The following is a 17,712-nucleotide window of genomic DNA, read 5'->3' as shown; positions in this document are numbered from 1 at the left end:
GAATACGCGTAAACATACCCACAAGATGTTCAAGATTTGATGTTGAAAATACAATTTTTACTAATAATAAATATTAAATGCTCATATTTACCCAATTTTAAACATTTTATGTGTAATTTTGCTCTAAGCGACAAATTTTGTATGTAAAAAAAAACCAACCAGTATTTAATATTATTACACGGTAAGTGTATTTGCACACATTAGCAGAGGAAACTGATTGACTCTCTTTATAGGTGTAAACTAAAACAGAAATTTTTTAGAGCAAATGTTAAACAGTTTATGAGTAAACTGTGAAATTGTGAATAATAAATGCTTAGAATACAACAAACAAATTTGAAATTTGTTCTACGCCACACATATGATAAGTAGAAGTGAACAAGCAGTGTTTAATTTAATTAAAACGGTGTGTAAATTTGTATTCATTAGGAGAGGAAACTGGTTATCTATCTTAATATGTGCAAATTTAAACAAAGTGTTTTTTTAGAGTGTAGTGCACAGAGCGCATCTTACAGCAATTTCATTTGCCCGAGAATTAAATATTTGTAGATACATACATATGTACATACATATCGATAGTGCTCTGCACAACTCAAATTATTAAAATATTCAGCAGACCCAATTGAAGTCTTCGCGTTTCACACTTTCACAGTTTACGCCTGAAATGTTAAAATTTTACTCTAACAACTTTTTGCTTAAATTTACGCATATAAAGAGAGTTAACCAGTCTAATGTGTGCAAAATTAAACACTACCTGTTTACGTTTATATACCAAATTTGCCGCGTAGGGCAAACTTACACATAAAATGTTTGCAATTGGGTAAATATGAACACTTAGGGCCAGTGTTTCAGTGCACGGCCGTGGTTTAAACTCAGTTTAAACGCCCGATCTGACTGGGTTTAAACTAAGATCAGCCAATCAAATATCAGCCAGCTGTTCAATTTAAACTCAGTTTACTTAAACTAAGTTTAAGCTGACACACAAAAACTGGCCATTAATGTTTATTATTAGTAGAAAATGTATTTTTGCTTTTAAAATTTAAAATTTTTGTAAACATTTCATCTACATATGTGTATAATTTAAACATCTAATGTTCAAAATCAAATCTTGATTCTGGTTGAAAAACAGACACAGTAGTGGTTCAAAGAGGACTTAAAGAAGAACTGGGGTGGGGCTTAATATTAATCTAATAATTCTAGAGGGTATGAAGAACCAAGCCTCGGATGGGGTCGCGGTCAATTTCGTCTGACAAAACGTCGCTGGAATAATGAAATAGTGTAACATGAAAAGTATAGTTTTGAGAAAAACGAATTGGAAGTTTTTATAAACAAATCATACAAATACAATTTCGTTTTTCGGGAATAAATTAGTGAGCCAAAGAAATATTTAAGAAAACTAAAGATTTTTCTGATAGATTAAAGGATTGTCTATCCAATGGTGCAATTATCGAATTATAGTGTATGTTGCATTTACACTGTTTCTTTATTCGAGCGACGAAAATATTGTTTTTATTTTAGCTTTTATTTAAACATAGATTGATTAAAAGAAAAATACTGATAAAAATAAAATATTTGACACAAACAGGGTTGAAATTTTGAAATTCCTGCCCGTATTTAGCATGTTACTCGGGTGTACGTGGCGTATGGGTAACTATATTTTCTGCTCATTTTTCATACAAAACTCTGCGTATTTTCATTTGACCACTCATTATTTCGTATTTATCCATCGATTTTCCTCATCAGTAACTTGATTTGTTTTATAACAGAGCAGGCTTTAGTAAGAATGCAAAAATTTGGCACAGAACCTGTTGTTTTTTAAATTTTTCTTCTGTTACAGCTTGATTTTTTTTTAAATTTTTTTATAAAAAAAGCTGGAATGATTAATTAATCTGTCAGAAACTATAAGCCCTATCGGAAAGTGATGTATATACGGTTTATGGAGAATTTCATTGGCGTTCATTTGCCGTATTTTATATTAAGATTTTTCAATTGGTTGTAGGACATACGTAATAAGAAGGAACCAATTTTTGCTTAAGCTGAATAACGGTAAATTGCAATTATCTCGGAAACGTATCCATAAACAAAATTAGCCTGAATTTCGGAATCACCGAGAAATTCTACTTAGAAATTGGATAGTGGCGTCTGGAGAACAAAAACCAAATTAAAATTTGTGATCAAGACTTACAAACAAATTACGGGCAGGAATTTCAAAATTTCAACCCTGTTTGTGTGAAATATTTTATTTTTATCAGTATTTTTCTTTTAATCAGTCTATGTTGAAATAAAAGTGAAAATAAAAAAATATTTTGTCAGATGACATTGACGGCAACCCCATCCGAGGCTAGGTTCCTCATCCCCTCTAGAATTATTAGATTAATATTAAGCCCCACCACATTTTTGCCAGATTAAGATTTTTAAATTGGTTCGTAAAATATACGTGATTAAGAGGAACCAATTTTTGCTTTAAGCTGAATAACGGTAAATTGAAAATATCTCGAAAACGTATCATAAAAAAAAATAACTCGTTTTCGGAATCACTGAGCAATTCGACATAGGAATTAGATAGTGGCGTCTGGAGAACATTTTTGCTGTAAACCAGTGCTATTAGTGGCATTGTGCTACTATGATAGCGCGGCCGAGTAATCATATCAACTTATGTATAGTAGTCGAAAAAATTATAGCCGCACCGAATGTTGACAAGTTTTAAAATATTATTATTTTTTTGTTATTTAGATTTGGTTATTTTTTATAGTTCATTCTTTACCAACATCCGTATAAATACAAGTTTAAAGGCAGTGTCACACGAATGGGAATATGCCGAAATTTCATGCAAATCGTATCGCAATTGTGTGAATACCCAAATATTTTGCTTTATCCCAATCACGAAAAATAATAAAAATAAAAATAAAATATTGTAAAAAGCCATAGTGACAAATTATAAAACAATGGCTTAGAGAGGGAACAAATACAAAATGTCACGTATTTACTCATCCCCCTACATTTCCAAAGAAATATGTATGTACTACAATCAGCGCGATATCTACTAATCAGTTTAGTTGCGCTTGGCGCTGAACCCATAAAAGCAAGTGTTTTTTTTTAACCTGTAATCAATTCTAAGTGTCATGGATTATTCACGTGAAGGCATTTATCATTTACTTATTTGGTATTTTTCTCTTTTTTTATAAAAAAAAAATTCGTTTCTGAGAATTTCATGTAAGTAGCTTCCAATTTTTTTTTAATATTTCGATTTTCTGATCCTTTTTCCGTAATTTTGCGAACAATAGTAAAATCACCCCAACACCTAGGTATATAATTTTTAAGTTTAACTTTGTAGAGCTGAGAGCGGAAAGCAGGAAAGAAGAATTAATCAAAATTCCATCACATTTAATGATGAACCCATATTTTTGTATTGTAGACCTTGAAGTAACCCAATCTTCCCCAATTTTTATGTTTAGGTTTTTCTGATAAGATGAGAGTACAAACTAAACTTCATCGAAACCGAATGCAATTTTATATTACCGTCCACAAGGGTGGAGGGCGCGGTAAGCCCATCTTTACCATATTTGATAATTCCCTATTCCTAAGAAAAATTAGACCATATGTCAAGTTTCAACGAAATCGTTCAACGTTAACTATTCTTTCCACCTTAACTATTCTTTCCGCCAAAGTCTTAAAGTCGTAAAATTTTTTCAAGGTAAAATCATGGTCAAAATCTTCTTAGTGATTAAGTACTTCAATTTATTTAAACCTAGATAGAAAATATGTAATTAGCTCCCATTGTGCCCTGCGGATCCCCTAAAACCCATTTAACCGTGATTTTACATTGAACAATTTTATGACTTTACGACTTGACGTCTTGTGAGTCCTCTATATATTTATTGACCTTACGAAAACTTTTTTTTCGCTAAAGGTTTAAGCTATAAATAAAAAGGCAATAAATAAATAATAAGAATAAAATCTGTTCTCTATTCTAAAAGTTTTTATTAGGAAAAAAATACAAGAACTTAAAACGCGCTTTACTGAAACTCCAATTCATCTGGTGGATTCTACCTCATGTCAATGAGATTAGTGGGAATGAGTGAAAAATCCCAGGAAGGTAAAAGTGAAACTAAGTTCTTTAGTAACAGGTATTTGTTTTCCTAAATTTTTTGTTTCATTCTTATTTCGTCCGACATTAGGCAAGCAAATTTAACTAAAATTTCACTGTTTGACTGTTTTTAACCCTTTATGGAATATTTAATGCATTTGCGTAGCTTTAGGACTCCTGAGGCACGTCCTTCCGCTATCCGATTTTGAAAATTTCTCGTAGAGCACGTTTTATGACCAAACGTGGAGAGACTTGCTTTGTAGCTCGAAACAAATAAGGTACACACTAATGTACATACATACATATGCACACAAAATGCTATTAGCCTCTGTTGTTTTTAACTATTGCAATTTGGCTTTGAGCCATTGCTGTGATGCCTTTACAAAATAAAAACAATTCATAAGTTTTTATGCACAAATGTATTGTATGCACATATCTATGTGTATATACATACATATGTACATAAGTATGTATGTATGTACGTAAAAAAGTTTAATAAGGTCTAGTATCAGCAGTGTTATCATTCCAAGCTTTTCATCCATAACGACGGCAATGATGCTGAAATTTTCGAATTGATGGCCGACGCAGACAAGCGACTAAAGCACAGACTGAGCAACACACCAAAATTTCGAACACGCGACGCTGACAAGAGATATATCAGCATTTTGAGGAAAGGCAAGTCTTGCCAGATTTTCGACTGTTTCATTTCACCTATTTATACGTTTAAAACACATTTTCCCTATTCTGATTTACATTTTTCTATTTCACCCCTTTTTGAGACAAAAAATTTTGTATAGAAATAAAATTTTAAGTCAATGAAATCTTTCGATTATTATAAAAATTTACCTAACGGAAATATAAATTTTCCTGTGGAAATATAATGGCTTTTCCGTTAAAAATTTATTTTCGTCATTTGGAGCTTAAATTACGAATTAATGTTGGAGTTTTTAAAAAAACTGGGTCACAACATAGAGATGGAACCATATTCACGATCAGTTAAATCTTGATTGGCTCAAATACTCTGCGATGTACTTATTTGTATATAATGCACTCTTATAGAATGGTATGAAAAAATTATCTGATAAATCGCATTTTTGATATTAATACATTTTTTATTTTAGCCTGACACTGGAAAGTCGTACAGATACAGATTCGAGAAGAATAATTGAATAGTTTAACGTTTATAGTACATAGTACAAAAAGGTCCAAAAAGTTTAATGTTTAAAGAACATAAAACTCTAAAACTGTTCTGAGTGGTTTTTCAATAGATCTAGAGTTTCTGAAAAGGAAAAAAGTTCTGCCAAATTACGCCGAAAAAAGGATTTTCAAAAAGTTTTCAAAGATTAATGCCGAAAAATTAAAACTGTTCTGAGTAGCTTTCCAATAGTTCTAGAGTTCCTGAAAAGGAAAAAATGTCTGCAGAGTAACGCCGAAAAAATATTTAGAAAATGTATTGTCTTTTTCAAAACAATAATGTGACATTTTCATATAAATATTAGATTTTTTATTTTTTATGAGTTTGGGTGCTAATGCTAAAAAAAAGAAACTAATCTGTTCTGATTTTTTTAATTTTCAAGACCTCTGGAATTTGGGGTTTCTTTCCCCCCACACATTAAACATTTTGGACTTTTTTGGAAACATTTTTTTTTATGTAAGTTTGCAGAACTTTTTTTCCTTTTCAGAAACTGTGTAACTATTAACAAGCTACACAGAAAAGCTTTTTTGCCTTTTCGCGGCACTCCGTATGCCAATTTCACATACATATTTTGAAGATTACTCGAAAGACTCCCAAAAAAGGAGAAAATTACCTGCCTTGGTAACGACGGGAGAACAAGATTTTGTAAAAGGGTGGTAATTTGCATTTGAAACCGGTTTCAACATTCTTTCGATTAAGGGACATTAAAATCAGGTTAAAGAAGGAGTAACAGAGGCATCCAAAGAAATACAAATGTTAATGGAGTATTAGAAATAAAATATCTTTAAAGTTACCCTAGCATTTTAGTTTATAGATATTTAAAGGTTTAGTAAAAATTTAGCTGTTGAAACCTGCTTTTGCTTTTTGTCTATGACCAAGGTCCACTGTTTTCTGTTTTTTTTTTTTTGTTTTAATTGAAGGGGTTAGAATCATAAGGATCTTAGTGACGTTTTTTGAAAATATAAGCTATACCCATATTTGTATAATTAAATATAGTGTTTATTTAGTGACAAAGAGTAAACATTCTTTGAATTGGTTAATTAACCTGCATTCATTTAGGCAAGAATCATTTCAAATGCATTTTCCCAGAATTTACAATAAGTAGTCAACTTTAACCTTAATTATCTCAAAAAAATGTCTGATCTACTTAGATCCTTTTGATTCTAACCCCCCTTAAATTGTTCTTTCAGACACTGTTCCGTCATCTTATCATGCACTCAGTGCTAAGAGATTCTCTTCAGTAATCGTCATCGTTTTTTGAGAACGATCTCACAAAACTAAATATACATATTAATCATTTTTCATAAAAATAACCAGAGTATAATATTGTCACTTTTGGAGGCAACACTATCAGCGTTGCCGCGAGCTTGAAAAAAAGTATCATTTGTCAAGCAGAAAAAGTACCGAAATCAAACACAACTGTTAAATTTTAAACTTTTATTTGAAAAACAAATAATTATTAAAATTTTATAACTAAATCCGTAGTTATAAAAAAAAATTTATATTACTTGCTTTAACACAAACAGAGAATCTGTATGCTTATTTGCATATCGAAAAACAAACTTAAACCAAACAATTGAAGCTCAAGTAAATATGTTCAAAAAATATGAATGTGAGTTGTATATTTTGATAGCTTCAGCTTTAAAACACAAAAGGAGAATATTAAAAAAAAATCATTTTTTTTCGTTATCCATATTTTACAGCACGATTTGGACACCAACATCAAAACTAGACTAAAAACTGCGTAGTTGTCGCTGTACGCATTACAAATTATTGTACAATAACACACTCATGAGCAAAATATCAAAATGATTTTGATTTTAACGCAATAACTGCGCAATTTAGTACAAACAACCCCATATACCACACAAACGACCAACGGAAGCCCGATATTGCGCAATGTTTTAGTGTGGTTGAGGGGCCCTATAACAGCAGCGTGCGCAAAGAAATTCCGGGCTGTATTTCCCTTATAAAAGTTACCAAATCAATCTTATAAATATCCACATGTAAAATTTTAAAACTTTAAATAACAAGGAAAAAAGCTTAAAAATTTAGAAAAAAAAGTATCAAAAATGATACAATTGTATCAAAACGGCAACGCTGAACACTAGCAACAAAGAGAGCGAGTAAATAGCTCGAATACAACAAGGCAAAGCGGCAATATCAACGAGCAAACAACAAGCAAGCGTATGACATAATAATCACGGGTGGCAGCCGATTAGCGAGTCATGTGATTGTTTTCATTTACAATCCCGCTCACATAAACATGTATGTACATATGAGTATGTATGCATATATGTATATGCGTAGAGTATACGAACTGTAGTACGTGTTTGCAAAAACAGACTCGCAGGCATAAATTTATTTCAGATTATATATACATATTTGCGAACTGATGAGCAGAAAGAAATGACTGGAAAGATAGCTGCAGCTGATGACTTGAGTAGTCTCTGTCCAACTGGTCATTGTTTTGTTTACTAACAGTTTATTTGAATAGGCTTTGCAAAAGTTTGCTTATATGTGCATACATATCAAAATTAGTAACATTTGGTCCACACTAAATTAACTATCACCTACTAATCATAACAATGCCGTTTCGTTAGCTGTGACTGAATGTTAAATGAATTATTTATTATAGGTATGGTGGGCAAATGTACATAAGTACATACACTGGTGGCAGATATAATAGACTCTTTGTATTTTGAAGAGTTTTTGCTATATTTATTAAGATTATTTTATGTTTAATATCTAATATATAAAAATCTCGTGTCACGGTGTTAGTGGTCGAACTCCTCCTAAACGGCTCGACCGATCTTTATGAAATTTTTCGTGTATACATAGTGGGTATGAGAAACAGATGTAAGGTATATTTCATACCGCTAGCTACCGGGGGCGGTTATTGGAAAAAGGGCGTGGCACCTCCCATACAAACCGAATTTTTCATACTGCATATCCCGGAGAGAATGTTCATGGAAGAGGTCTCGAACATGGTATGGAGATATATGAAAGCAATCGCATATTTTCCTAGAGATAAAGTGTGGTTATCGGAAAAGGAGGCGTGGCGCTTTCCATACACAGTGAATTTTTCATACTGCATATCTCTGGATGTGTTCATGGAAGAGTACTGGAACTTGGTATGTATGTACAAGATACATAAAATCAGTCGCGTGGTCATGAAGAAAAATTGAGGCTATTGGAAAAAGGGGCGTGGCAGCTCCCATGGTAGATCACTAGAAAATGGTGTGGAGATACATATATGAAATTAATCTCATACTCTTAGAGAAAATTGGGGCAATTTGAAAACGGGACGTGGCGCCTTTGAAACGCACTGAAACTATTACGTATCTTTGTATGCATGTACAGTTTTGCTAGGTTATTTAAGACGGCAATGGAAATATGCCTTCTGACAACCACCAAACCGTAATATTAGAAGATAAATGCGTCACTGAAAATCATGAACGTGAACTGTTAGTGAAAATGTTGGACCAAAATGTTTCAATACAAAAAATTTATTTTGGGCGGGACGAAGTTCGCCGGGTCTGCTAGTTTTTTTTTATAAAAGCCTAGGTGGTTATACAACAAACATCATACGAATCCCCTTTTTTAAACTTTAAGTAAAAATTATAAAATTTCGAAAAATTTTCACCAAATTTTCAAACTTTTTATTACGAATTTTTGGAAAAATTTTTGGTCTGCAGTTTTGTAGACCATATAATTTTAGTACAACAAAGTGCAAGTTTCGATTGGCTACAAAATACCGTTGATTTTTAAGAATTTTTTTGGTGACGGTGTGACGCATTTTTTTCCTATACAAAGTGTGCTCGAAAATTTTTATATGGAAATAAAGCATCGTTAATAAAAAAAATTGTCCAAAATCAACGGTATTTTCTAGCCATTTGAAACTTACGCTTTATTATACTAAAATTGAAAACGGCTCGACGGGCAAAAAAGCTGCATACCAAAACTTTTCCTAAAAATTCTGAATAAAAAGTTTGAAAATTTGGTGAAAATTTGTCGAATTTTTGTAATTTTTGTTCAAAGTTTAAAACGCGGATTTATATGATGTTTTTGTGTAACAATCTAGGCTTTTATACAAAATTATTAAACATAAAATAAACTAAAGAAATATAGGTCAAACTCTTCAAAGTAAGGCGAGTCTATTATTTCTGCCGCCACAGTATGCATGTATCTAGGTATGTTTGAATTAAGCCCAAACCAAATGATTTTCATTTAACAGTATTTTGAATATCATCAATCATCCTTCGATGAAAGTTTATTCATGTGAGAATAAAAGTTATTTCTGAATGAATTACGTCGACTTTAAATACACATTAGAGCGGATCGACTTGTATGGAAGATTTCTTCGACTATGCGCGTATGTATATCACAGGGGGATTATTCTAAGCAAAAATGCCGAAGAAACCATGGCTCTAAAATCAATTTATTGTTTGCCAAATTGCAAAAATAAGTTTCTTAGCATTTTGCTGTAGTGTCGTAAAGAAATGCTTAAATTTTGTATAAAAACATGCTACAAGAGGTTTTTTGGTAAGAGGGATCAATTTCTGCACCTATCTTTCTTTAAACTTCCACCAGAGGGCGCAACAATAATATTTTTCACATTTTCTTCAAAACCAATTTTCGCAATTTGGCAAACTCCGAACTGATTTTATACCCATAGTGTCTCCGGCAAATGTTGCTTAGAGTTACACGTAGAATAGTGAAATTTTCGAAAACTAGGGTTGACTTTTTTTATTTTTTAGCAAACGGTCTTGCGCATATTCTTCCACAAGAATTTCATGTTTTATATGGCAAAAATGCAAAACGCCGTCACAAAAAAAAAAGATATTAGAACTTAATGCGATTATTTAGCCGCTCAAAACTTGCACTTAGTTTACTAAAAATGTATAAGCCTGCTAACTGCATACCCAAAAATTTTATAAAAATACTGGTTAAAAAGTTCGAAATTTATATTAAAATTTGTGGAATTTTTCTGGCGGTGTTTTCGTTTCTACCGAAAAATGTTGCCTTTCGATTGCCCTTTTCTCTTTTGGTGTTCGATTCTAAGAAAAGACACGTGGTTAGAAAATTTTGTGTCCCGTTTCGTAAAATGTCACCCTCTTGTAAGGCAAAAAAGCACATTATCTGCCCATTGGAACTTTTTCAGGGGAGATGGTTGCCCCTGTGAACTGTGAATCACAGTGGTCGGTCAATAATAGTTTGGGGTTGTATTTAAAAAATTTTGTAGGTTCGTTAGTACGCATTATGCGTAAGGAACAGTATCTGTTCATATTTCAACAAAATTTGCAAGATGTAGTCGAAAAATGAGAGTTTCTGCTGAAAAATCATCCAAAACATCCTATGTTCGCAAAGACTGGATACAAAATAAAAAATTTGCTAATTTGAAATGACCTCCACAATCCGCGGACATAAATCTCATCGAGAATTTGCGAAATCAACTAGAAGCACAGCTTATTAAGTATCCAAGTCCGTATAATCGAGTACATGAGCTGTGAAAGCAAACTAAGGATATATGGAGGATATACCTCCAGAAGTTTTACAGATATAAAAATAAGGTATGCCAAATCGCACCCAGAAACTAAAACAAGCAAAAGGGTACTGAACATTGTGTTAGTAGTTATTTTTTCTCGTTAAAATTGTTAAAAAGTTCTTAAAGATATATGAGTGCAAAACTGTAACATCTGACTTAATTTACATTTTTGTCTGCTGGTTTTATTATTGTTGTTGGATTGACTTCAAATCATTATGGGAGAGGAAGTACAGATGTACCAATAATATACAACAAAAATATGAAAGTCGTTAGAACTTGGAAAGATAGCGATGACTAAAGTAAAAAGTGTTACACCATGTTACAGTTTTGCCCGTCACTGTATGTATGTATGTAGACAAGATCTTTAATTTTAAAACAAATTTACCAGCTAAGTACCTTTTACTAATAAGCTTTTAATTGACACTTTTTATCAAAAAAATGAATGAAAGATATCTTTAGTTAGATAAGGCTGATTAACAAACGAACCAATTCTTAATTTTAATTCGTTTTTTTATCTTTTATATAGAAGTTTGACACGAAAGCGTAATAAGTATGTTTTTTTTCATCAAACAGCTACACAATAAAATGCAAAAAGACGTAACAAACATCATCGTTGAAATGCAAGAAGTCATAACTAATAAAAAATTCAAAATTCACTTTTTGTTTTATATGATGGATTACAACTCCCCACATCATTTTATGAAAAAATTAAAATATTAGTCACGCCTATTTCAATTTCATTTACGATATTGTTACGTCTTTTTACATTTCAGGTAACGACATGTACATAAATACATAATTGGTTCGCAACTGAAAGCTTTAGTATACATATATATATATACATATAATACGGTTTCCCATAAAATCGCATATGCGGAAAATGCTCTACGTTTCTGAACAATTTTGCTTAAGAAACTATGGGTCTAAAACGAATTTCAAGCGAATTTTAAGGGGCAGTTTCATGCCAAATTTTGTGGGAAAAACTCAAACAAAACGCAAATACGATATTCAAGTATCTTCCATCTTCCAGTTCTACGAAAATCTTCGGAGTTTTCGGAACTATTTCGGGGTTTGCGAGACTTCTTCGGATTTGTCAGTATTTTCGGGATTAATTCGAGATTTTTGGAACTATTACGGTTTTTTTTATAGATTTTAGAGATTCTGGGGCTATATCGGAATTTTCGGGACTATTTTGGGGCTTACGAAACTACCTCCAGATTTCGGCGATCTCGGCACAGTGTCGGGATTTTCGTGACTACTTCGGGATTTTGGGGGCTAATTCGATATTTTTGTGACCACTTCGGGTTTTCCAGATTTTTTTGGATTTTGGGACTACATCCCGACGATTCCGATATAGTGCCCAGAACCCTTCAAATCTCGAAGTAGTCTCGAAAATTCCGAAGAAGTCTCAAAAATTCCAAGTGCTCTTGAAAATCTCAATATAGTACCAAAAACTTCGAAGTAGTCCCGAAGATCCCAAAATAGTGCCGGAGTATCGAAAATCTTCAAAAAGTGCCGGAAATCCGTAAGCAGTTCAAAAAATCCAGATGTAGTCTGGAGAATACTGAAAATTCCCAGAAGTTCCGAATTAGCCCCAAAAATCTCGAAATAATCTAAATATTGAGTTTCGAAAATCTCGAAGTAGTCCAAAAATTTCCTAATTAGCACCGAAAATCCCGAAATAGTCTAAAAATCACGAAGTACTCCCGAAGATCCCTATAAAGTGCCGAGAATCCCCGAAATCTCGAGGTAGTTTCGTATGCCCCAAAATAGTCCCGAAAATCCGTAAACACCCATGAGAATTCTCACACCAATATGGCGGAACACTCATTAGAGTTGCTCTCATTGTTTACGAGCACCTTTAGCCAGAGTTGTCCTGTTAGCTGTCAAAAACAATAGCACTCTTCGGCTTCCGAATAGCGTTGAGAGCTAATTTTTTTTTTATACCCGAGCGCACTTGTGTACATAAATGATCAGAATGAAAAGAGTAATCGATTAAGCGGTGATTGTCTGTCTGTCCGTCCGTCCTTCCGTCTGTGCACACGATAACTCGAGTAAACATTGAGATATCTGAACGATACTTGGTAAGTGCACTTCTTTCGGGCGTAGGACAGATGGAATTGAAAATGGGAAAAATCGGACAATAACCACGCCTACCTCACATATAACGGTAATTTTCAGAAATACGAAAACTGCGATATTTTAGCAACTACTGAAGATAATTCACTCAAAATTGATATTTACAATCATTTTTAGACGAAAAATAAGAATATTATAAATTTTTCGAAAATGCGCGTAGCCACGCCCACATATGGTTACATGCGTATATCTTGGTAACCGCTGCACTAATTTCTTCCAAACTTGGCACAGTTGTTGGCCTTGGTACAGCATACCAAATGGCCGAAAATTTTTAAAATCGGACAATAATCACGCCTACATCGCATATAACGGTAATTCAGAAATACGAAATCTTCGATAAATCAGCAAATATTAAAGCTTATTTTTTTTTTAAATTGACGATTGCAACAATTCTTTACCAAGAAATACGATTATGAAAAAATTTTGGAAAGTGGGCGTGGCACCGCCCACTTATGATCACATATATGTATCTCGGTAACCGTTTTACCAATTTGTACCAAACTCGATATTTTTATTGTGCTTGCCACATGAAAACAAAACGTTGAAAATTATTGAAGTCGGACTAAAATTACGCTCGCTTTTCATATAACGGTAAATTTCAGAAATGCTTGAAACTTCAATATTTCTTCCTTAGACCGGTTCCCATATGATTTAGGATGCTTTAAATATCTGTCAATACATCTGGAGCTGCGATTTATCTTTTCTGCTATCTTTCGGTTGACTAATAGTCCTTGAGAGTAAAATAAATCGATTTTTTCACGTTCTAAAATTCTTAAAACTTTAATCATGTTTTGCGAACATTTTTTGTCAAACGCGTTTGTTTTCCAATTTTTATTTGATTCGCGTCAAAATATATGCAAACTTATCGCACACCACTTTAAAATGTAAACTGCGTCTATTTCAATGGGTAACCAAAAGACCACAGGATTGCTTATATATGTATATATGTTCGTCAAAACGAAAATTCACGACAGGTAATTTTTAGACAAAGTTTGGTTTCCAGTAAGCAAATCTTATTGGACAATTAGCTCACACCTGTTACATAAAAGTTTATAAGCTTACACAAATTTTACAAAAAGTAATCAAACTTCAAAAAGTTGTCATCAAATTTTCAAACTTTTTATTCAGAATTTTTCGGGTATGCAGTTTTGTAACCCATTCAATTTAAGTTTAAGAAAGTGCTTTAAGTCGGTAGAAATAAACATTGATATTTTAGAATTTTTGTTTTGTGGATGGTGTTTCGCATTTTCTTCCAAATAACGCACGATCAAAATCTATTTTTATAATGAAGCAGTTCCGACTAGCATTAAAAAAAGAAAAGAAAAGGTTATTTCTAATAGCGGTAGCACCGAAATAACATAAACGGCAATAACGCGAAATTTGCTTTATTTCACTTTTAAATGGGAAATAATACCAAAATCTGAGTTTTGCTTTATTTCCAACAAAGCTTGGAACAAAGCTCTTAAAGAAAAATACCTAAGCTTTATTTTGAGCAAAAAAAAAACAAAAAATACCCCTTTTTGAAAAAAAACATAAAAACAATTTTTTATTAAAAAAAATCAAAAAAACTTATTTTAACTAAAAAAATTATATTTGTAAAGACTGAAGGGAAACATTCCCGAAAAAAATTTTCTAAATACAATAGGTAATAAGTAACATCCAAATCGGAGTGTGTTTGACCGATCCCGTTGAAATTTTGTGTCATAACTAATCTTTATTAGGACTAACCTTGGTGCAAATTCCATGCCGATCGTAAGACATCGATTTCAAAAGTTGGGTCACTTGAGGTGAAATATCCCATATATATGTATATTTTTTATATGGGAATTGAAGCCTTTGTTTGTTTGGGTTTTATTTTTTGCTAAAAATTACTTGTTATTTTTTCGATCATAAATAACGATAAATTTATGATTTTTACTTTTTCGCTCAGAGATAATTAATATTGAGTTTTATTTTTCCACTTAAAAATAATGATTATATGATATAAATATAAATAATATAAAATTGAAAATTGAAAAGGCCATACAGACGCAACCTACTGAAGTTTTGACCTGGAAATTTGGGACTTATTCCCTTCATTATGGTGTCGCTACCTCTGAAAAGGATACGTCGGAAATCACGCTGGTACAGCTTTCGAGATTTTTGAATAATCATTATTCTTAAGTGAAAAGATAAAACTTATTGAGTTTATTATCTAATAATAGGGTCATTACATTGAAAAGAGGAAAACGACATATGTATATTTAAATATGCCCCAATTATTTCTATTTCAGTAGTAACCTCTTTTTAATTACTATATTTTATTAATATGCTGAAAGGTATTAAAAAAAAAAATAAAATAAAAAGAAGTGGTAATTTTTGTCATAAAGTTAAATATTTTTTTAACATTTCTATGAAGATTATTACAAACTTTATTTTTATTGAAAAGGAAAGCATATAATTCATATTTTTTCAACACAAAAACATCGTTCGAGAAGATTAAGTAGGTGTTTTGGCTAAAGTTCGTCTTTGAGTGCACCAGGATAAAACAGAGTTCTTTTCAGTATCCCACCAGTCACATTCATTCATATGATAGTTACATAAAACTACGAAATCGTTTAGTACTTTTATTAAAGCAATTTTATACATTAGCCTTCGTTCTATGTTAAAAAATATCTTTCGCTGTTGTATAAGTTCCGACGACATAGGCAAAATTCACAATTGATCACATCCTGAAGTAAAATGTCCTACCAGTCACAATGGAATGGCCCAATAATAATTTCCTTTGAGCAAAAAAAAAAAAAAACTCAAATAATATCTGCTATTTTTAATCTTTATTGGTTAAACTCGAAAATTTAAAATGATTGAAAATTACAGTGGAACGTAGGATCACAAATATGTGAGTGTAGTTAAAATAATTTTACGACGATTAAAACTTGTTGATTTTTAGGTTAAAATTTTAAAACTAATAATTGTTCACCATCCCTGGTATCTCATAATAAGATATCTTATTACGGTGGGTAGCATTATATTAAAAAAAAAAGAGTTAAATATAACGAAGTTTGACTGTATTGTCGTTTTTATTTTTTTTAACTGCTGGTTTCGCTTAAGAGAAACCATGACAGAAGCGGGCGCGGTATGGTGACGTGAGATCACGCGACTCGACATACGAAACAAACAAGGAGAATGCAAAGGAAAACAAAACCATTACAGTAACACATATGTACGTATAAATGTATGTATGTACATCAGCGTTGCCGCTTTGGTTTTTTACCAAAATTGGTAATTTCTTTCTTTAATTATCAAGTTAGGTAATTTGGTAATTTATTTTTCAAATTGGTAACTTTTTCGATTCGGTCCTACATATCAAATAGGTCAATATAGGTTTTGATTCCACATTAGTAAGTGGCCCGTAAGCGTTTGCTTTTATACATATGTCTGAAAGGTTCGCAAGGCGGAAGTTGTTCCAGCGTTCCTTGGTTACTATTTAGAATGGTGTGATCTATAACAAACTGCTTGAAAGTGGCTTTCGCTATGTATATTTAAGCAAATACTTCAAGGATGTATAATTTTTATAAATTAAATAAGCGACTTTAAAAGAACTCCTAAAAAAGGCCTTCTGAGGTACGTCCTATAAAAGAAGAAGCCCTGGTGCCACTCCATAAAAAAAAAGAAAGGAGAAAGTAATGTAGAGTGGAAGGCCTCTTGACTCTTAGGAGGCCTTTCGGAAGAGCTTTTAACTCTGAAATTATGTTCTGGGCATTTTCTTGTCACTTGTTTACATAAATGGTCGAAAAAATTATAGCCGCGCCATAGTTTGACACGTTTTACCGTTGTTTTTTTTTTTGCGATTTAATTTTTATAAAAACATTATTTTTTATTTATTTTTATTTAACAGAACTCGTATAAATTCAAACTTCAAACTTGGTTCAATATTTAAAAAAAAATCAGCAAACTTTCGTAAAAATTGCAGGTGAATGGAGCGCTGATTGCCTGAAAAGCTTGGTATCTTCGGATATACATATGTATGTACAGACATATCGAGCCCTAACTGCCAAAATAATGTAAGCGACATTTTTTTCAAAAAATCTTTACGATGTTTTTACGAATATTTCTGCATCAAAAAGAAAATATTGAAAAAAATGTCGCTTACATAATTTTTCAGGGCTCGATATTATGTTTGTACAGTTGTGCACATAAAATAAGTTCGGTAATTTTATGTTATACTTGGTCACTTCTTCCGGTGATTTTAGTAAAAAATTAAAAAATTATGTGGCAACACTGATGTAAATACGCACATACAAATGTGCTTAAACAAATGGTATATGTATGGATGTACATACATACATATGCACAATGTATGTTTATACAAATGCTTATTGTAGAATAAAAGAACTTACTAAAAACATATATACCTACGTACATGTATATCGTCGTTTAAAGTACAAAACCGCGTATCGTCGTTCTGCAAAACCGCGTAACCGAAATTTTTTGCCAAAAAGTGGATTTGCTCACACAAGCTCTTAGCTCAAGCCTTATCTATTCGTCCTGAAATATATTAGCTACAAATGCGATTGATTTATAAAAAAGAGAACCATTTTGAAATGTGAGTATTTTTTCTCTCTAGAAAATAATTTGTGCAACCTCACATACGCGGTTTTGTACTTTAAACGACGATATGTATGTATGCACCTACACCCGATAGTAGAAAGTTTCGATATTAAATACATATTTGCTATTTTTTCTAAATAAAACAGTTGCTTATTT

The 17,712-nt window shown here is 32.1% G+C and overlaps 1 protein-coding gene across 4 annotated transcripts in view; it reads right to left on the bottom strand.

The window, feature by feature from the left end:
• LOC118746192 overlaps positions 1–17,712 on the bottom strand; it is a 58,375-nt gene that overhangs the window by 39,033 nt on the left and 1,630 nt on the right. The gene's annotated exons all lie outside the window — the stretch shown is intronic.

This window comes from Rhagoletis pomonella, unplaced genomic scaffold (assembly GCF_013731165.1).
Source record: "Rhagoletis pomonella isolate Grant_MI unplaced genomic scaffold, Rhpom_1.0 Rhpom_scaffold_00010, whole genome shotgun sequence".
NCBI classification, from domain to species: Eukaryota; Metazoa; Arthropoda; class Insecta; order Diptera; family Tephritidae; genus Rhagoletis; species Rhagoletis pomonella.
Note: the sequence above shows the minus strand (reverse complement) of the source record. Positions and strands in the feature narration are given on the sequence as shown.